The sequence below is a fragment of the Equus asinus genome, chromosome 8, assembly GCF_041296235.1.
Source record: "Equus asinus isolate D_3611 breed Donkey chromosome 8, EquAss-T2T_v2, whole genome shotgun sequence".
In the NCBI taxonomy this organism is placed as follows: domain Eukaryota; kingdom Metazoa; phylum Chordata; class Mammalia; order Perissodactyla; family Equidae; genus Equus; species Equus asinus.
In genome coordinates, this window is record NC_091797.1 from 21,745,024 (window position 1) to 21,750,984 (window position 5,961).

The 5,961-nt window shown below is 53.9% G+C and overlaps 1 long non-coding RNA gene across 1 annotated transcript; it reads right to left on the minus strand.

Moving 5' to 3' along the window:
- Window positions 1-228: 228 nt before the first annotated feature.
- LOC139045830 (uncharacterized) lies at window positions 229-4,826 on the minus strand. Its single transcript, XR_011504963.1, has 3 exons — window positions 4,509-4,826; window positions 643-777; window positions 229-376 (listed from the first exon to the last, which is right to left on the minus strand). It is a non-coding gene; the product is annotated as an uncharacterized lncRNA (long non-coding RNA).
- Window positions 4,827-5,961: the final 1,135 nt, after the last annotated feature.

The following is a 5,961-nucleotide window of genomic DNA, read 5'->3' on the forward strand; positions in this document are numbered from 1 at the left end:
CTGCTCTCATCCCGTAAGCCTCAGCTTCAGTGTCATTTCCTAAGGAAAGTCTTCTGCCAGCGCGCAGTAGGCAAGAACTAACTCTGTCTTTTCAACCCTGACTCCTCAGCTCCTGACATAGTACCTGGAGTATGTAGTCACTCAATAAGCCTTGTTGATGAAATGAATGAATGAATGACCTTAATATTTTATTTACTTATTTTTTTTTTAAGATTTTATTTTTTTCCTTTTTTTCCCCAAAGTCCCCCGGTACATAGTTGTATATTCTTCGTTGTGGGTCCTTCTAGTTGTGGCATGTGGGACGCTGCCTCAGCGTGGTTTGATGAGCAGTGCCATGTCCGCGCCCAGGATTCGAACCAATGAAACACCAGGCCACCTGCAGCAGAGCGCGTGAACTTAACCACTCGGCCATGGGGCCAGCCCCTGACCTTAATATTTTAAATGAGTCTATTCCCCATTTCACAAGTCTCTCCAGTTGCTTTCCATAACAGATTAACCCAACAGACCCACCTCCTCAGACTCACCAGCGTCTCTAACAGAGTCTAACGCCCCTGCATGGAAGTTTGCCCTCCCCTGCCTCCATCCCAGCCTCTGTGGCCCTGGATTTCTCTCTCTCTGAGAGTCCTGGGATCATCTACTCACCACAGCCAAGTTGGCCCTAACAGGTCTCAGGATATCAGCTCAGCAAACAGGCTATTGTCTTGCCAGAAGTCTCCTCCAGCAATGAGAAAGATGGCACCCACCAGCCTCCTCTCACTCAGGCATTGGCCCAGGCAGCTATGAAAACAAACGGGTCCCAGGCCAGGCACACCCATCCCATGGCCTGCTGTCCCCAGCTCCCGCTCTTGCTGCTTGCTCTGGTGATTCTAGACCTTGTCTGACCTCCAGACTCCAGAAAATCCCTCTCTCCACCTCTGTCCTCCATCTTTGGTGATCCTCCAAAGGCATGAGGATGTGCCTAAGTGATAAAGCACGGAGTGGAAGGAATGAGGGAGAGGTTTGGGGTTAATCCCACTAGGCTGTGAGCTCCTTGGGGAGGGGATTGGTCTTTATCCATCCCTCTCTTCCTACACCCGGCATCATGCCTGGCACAAAGCAGGCACTTAGTAAATGTCTACTGGATAAACAGAAAGGCTGTCCAGGGGGTTCTTTAGGGAGGAAGAAAGGGCTTGGTGGGGTGAGGAGGATAGTTTGAGATGCTGCCCACTGGGTGCTCTGAGGCCTGGAGGTGAGCATGAGATGGGAGGTTAGTGAGAGCCAAGGGTCTGCCCCATCTCTACGACTGCCTTGGGGGTGGGGAGCACAGTGCGGGGAAGCCAGGGGGAGTCCATGGTTGGTGGGAACCAGAGCCCAGCAGACCCTCTTCCCACCCCCACCCCTACCTCTACCCCTACACGGGGGTCTGTGGGTAAGAGAGCACATTTGGCTATTGTCTCTGATCTGTGATGCTGCTGCTCCTCTTAATAGAACAGAATCAAAGAGGTGGCTGCCACAGGGCCACACAACTGTCCAGACACATAGGGATCTTCCAGGCCATTGTCTCCCCCCCTCCCCAACCCCCAGCCATTCCCAGGGACCAGGCTGATCCCAGGGAGGCCCCACAAACAGGCATATCTCCAAGCTGGGCTAGCTTACCTCCAGAAGGCACCTTTGAAGGGCCTGAGAGAGCAGCAGGCTCAGTGCAATGCCTGCACAGGGCAGGTGAGGAAACAGGCCAGAGAGCCAGGATTTGCCCACAGCCACAGGGCACGCTAGAGGGACAAGACCCCGAGGCTCCTGGCTCCTGCTTCTGTCCTGTTTGCCACACTAGGTATGGACACTGGGGAAGAAGTGGCCTGCAGGTTTGGAGTGGGGATTCGACTTCAGAGGAGGAGATCCACCCTCACCCCATTCTGGAGTACAGAGAAGCAAGACATCTGGAGCCGGATGCACCAGGCACAAATCCTGGGCCCACTTCTCATCAACAGTACAACCTTCAAGGCCGGCCCAGTGGCGCAGCGGTTAAGTGCGCATGTTCTGCTTCGGCAGCCCGGGGTTCGCTGGTTCGGATCCCGGGTGCGGACATGGCACCGCTTGGCAAGCCATGCTGTGGTAGGCATCCCACATGTAAAGCAGAGGAAGATGGACACGGATGTTAGCTCAGGGCCAGTCTTCCTCAGCAAAAAGAGGAGGATTGGTGGCAGATGTTAGCTCAGGGCTAATCTTCCAAAAAGACAAAAAAACCCAGTACCACCTTCAGCAGATGTCTTAACTTATCTGTGCCTTCATTTCCTCAACTGTAAAATAGATAACAGGAATCTAATCTTATAGCGATATTGGGGGGATGAAATGAGTTTATATGTATGAAACACTTAGAAAGGGCCTGATATGTAGTAAGCGCTCAATAAACACTGGCTGTCACTATTGTGTCATCATCAAAAGGCCTCCTGTCCTGCCAAAGTCTTTTAACCAACCGGAGCAAAAGGCCTTCCCCTGACGAGTGATTTGCAGCAGCAAGTGGGATGTGGCTCAGCCACACCCACTTCCCAGAGTGTGGGGGAAAACCCTCCCCAATGTTTTCACTGATCCCACCTTCCAATCCCCTGTCTCTGGGCCTCAGTGGCCCCTCGGCCTCTCCAGTCGCCAGCCTGTCTGCCCAGCTCTCACGCCTGATGCAGAGATAAACACATCCCACGATAGTATTGTTTCCCACTTAGCGGAGCTCTCAAGTATGATCCTAGAGGTGGGATTAGCCCCGTATTTGGGCAGTTCAGGGGTTTGGAAGGATTGAGAGAGGCTGTTCCCAGAGCCCGCCAGTCCCATCCTTAAAGGCAGTGCAGGTGCCAGGCCTTGCAAGGGGAGCAGCTGTGGCCTGAGCTTCTAGAATATTCTGCCACTCTCCCTCCCCACCCCACCCCACCCACCATCACACACACACTTAGCCTAATGTGGAAGGAGGGGCTGCCCAGCTGAGTGGAGAAATGGGACACCCCTCTCCAATAGTCAGTTCCCTCTCTGCCCCCAGATCAGAGTCTTCTGGTTCCTGTATTCTTTCAGGTGGCTTAACTGACTAGCCAGGTATCTCTGGGAAAGAGAACTCAAATGCCATGGCAGAGAGAGCCCACAGCACCCACCCGGAACCTGTGAGGAGCTGGGCAGGCAGAGGGGAAGGGAGTATGGGAGAATGGGGCATCAAGACGTGCTTGCTTCACCATTTTTGGTAGGGTCAGCCCAGGGAGAGAGGCCGTCTTCCTCTCCCAGCCAGGGCGGGCCCCCTCCTTCTCTCCCCACTCCCAGTATTCCCAGTACAGCTACTCTTATGACCTCACTGCCATGGACAGGCCAAGCTGGTGGCCAGGAGCCAGGGACCCGCCAAAATGCACAACCCCCAGAGACTAGCACAAGCCAGGCAGGGCGAGGATATGTCGCTCAAACAACCTCCACCCGCCCGAACCCACGCCTGTGAAGACAGCCTGTCCCACTAAGTGTTTACTCCAGCCAGGCTGGCTCACCTCCCCTCTCAACAAGGCTGAACTTAGGGCAATCTTCTACTACCGATCACATCTGTCACCCGGACATATCCTGACTCCAACCCCTCCCCTGCTAAATTCTGCTCAGCTGTCCTGTCCCACGAAATCTCCCAAGTCCCCATACCCGCCTCTAAGCTCTCCATTAGTTCACGTAGTGATGGCCATTGTGGTGGTGGTGGTGGAAGAGGTAGAGGGGAAATGATGGAGGTGGTTACATGGACATGGAAGGAATGGCTGTGACAGCAGTTCTAGCAGTTTCAGTGGTGCTGAGGGTGATGGAGGTGGTGGTGATGGTGATAGTGATTACGTTTGTGGAGGTGATGGTAATTGGTGGTGACAGAGGGGCTGGCAGTGACAGTAGAGGTGGCAGCCTTGCTGGAGATGGTGATGGCAGTGGAGGTAGTGATGGTGCTTGTAGCAGCACAATGGAGTGCATAGGGGAGTCTCCTCTCTCTAAGGCTCAGGGATGTGACATGTCCCTGAGGACTATAGGAACACAGTGGTGAGTAGAGATTGCCTGGGGCATCCAGTCACAGAAGGCCCCCAGAGCAATGGGGTAATGACCCCTTCCCCAGTTCCCCAGGGAGGCATAATATGCTCCCCTCCTGGACTTCTGGAGACCTTCCCTCCAACTGAAGCACGTATCATCTAACCTAGAAGCTGCTGAGGCTTCCCTTGAACAAAGGTGGGAAGAGGCCAGGCTTAGGAGACGGAGGATCCAGTCCTGGAATCCCAACTAAGCAGAACAAACTTGGGCCTGAACCTGACTGTAGAATGGGATTCATAATTCTTACTGGCAGCATCATTGTAAGAACTGAGATAAGTATCTTTAAAAATGCCCGGCACAGAAGAGTAGCGTGATAAATAATAGATCTTTTTCATTCGGTTTTCCAAGGCTTTCTTATCAAGGCCTGGCCTACCCACCCACTCCCCTGACCCCTTTAACCATATGCCTCCCTTATTAGTTTTCTAGAGCTGCCATAACAAATTACCACAAACCTGGTGGCTTAAGAGGATAGAAATTTATCCTCTTGCAGTTCTGGAGGCCAGAAGTCTGAAATCAAGGTGTCTGTAGTCGTGCTCCCTCCAAAGGCTCTAGGGAAGCATCCTTCCTCATCTCTTCCAGCTTCCAGTGGCTCAAGGCATTCCCTGGCCTGGGGCTCCAATTTCTGCCTCTGTCTTCGTGTGGATCTTCACATGGCCTCCTCCCCTGGGTCTCTGTGTGTTCTTTTCTGTTTCTTAGAAGGACACTCTCATCGGATTTAGGGCCCGCCCTAATCCAGCATGATCTCATCTCAATCTTTACCTTAATCACATCTGCAAAGACCTGTTTCCAAATAAGATCGCATTCTGAGGTTCCAGGTAGAAACAAATTTGAGGGGGAAACTATTCATCCCACTACACCTCCCCTCAACCTCTGAGTGAGCCAAGCCTAATTCCCCAACCTCCCTGGCACAGTCATGGACCCTGTGCTCTATCCCTCCCTAGATGCCATCCACCCCACCCCCGCCCCCCCGCAGCATCCCAGGTCCTCTGGCTCTGTGCCCCGTGCTCCCTGGTGCCATGTGTGCATGCCTGTGTGCATGTGCACAGATGCCCCTTTTCACTTGGTGATGAGAAAGGGGGATTCTAGGCTTGAGTCGGAGCCCACAGGGGCCTCTCTGCTCGGAAATGCTTCTTCCTCTCCCCCTGGCAGCTGTTTGGCTTGGCAGAGGCCCAGCTGGCAGGCTCAGCAGCCAAGGAGCCCTGGGGGGCAGGGGGAGGGAACGGTGAGGGGCAAGAAGCTCCCTCCTCAGGCCCAGGCCCTGGGAGCTGGGCCAATGGCGAGCCTCCCTGCTGGCTTGCTCCAGCCCCCTCACTCTTGGTTCTCTTCCTCCCTGCACTCCTGTCCTCTCCATCCCACAAAGGGGAATTCTGGAGACCCTCCACCACCTCACCGCAGCCAAGGGGAGGACGTGCAGAAGGGGAGCAGCAACTGGCAAAGCAAGAAACACACAGTGAGAGAAAGAGCAGTCAGTGGACTCTGCGGCTTTGCTCAGGAGGGGCTCTGAGTACACTTTGAGGGCACCCTAGGACAACTTGGACTCCTTCCAACCTCTATACCCTGTCTCCTGCTCCCACCAAGCTCCTGACATCTCCTGTCCCTAGTGCCCCCTCCAGGACACTTGCCTTCTCCTTCCAGGGCCCCTCTGAACCCCTAAGCTGCTGTCCATTTTTCTGAATCACTCCTCTCTTCAGATAGGCAGGACTGAAAGTGATGCCCTCAGCCTTCTACCACTGGTGAGAAAACAGTAAAGAAACACTCAGGGAGGGGCCCAGCATAATGAGCCCAGGTTTTAGGGTCTAACAGGTCTGGGTTTAAGTCCCAGCCCTGCCGCTTAACACCTGTGTGACCCTGGACGGGTAATTTAGCCTCTCTGAGTTTCGATTTCGTCTCATAAAAATGAGGGTA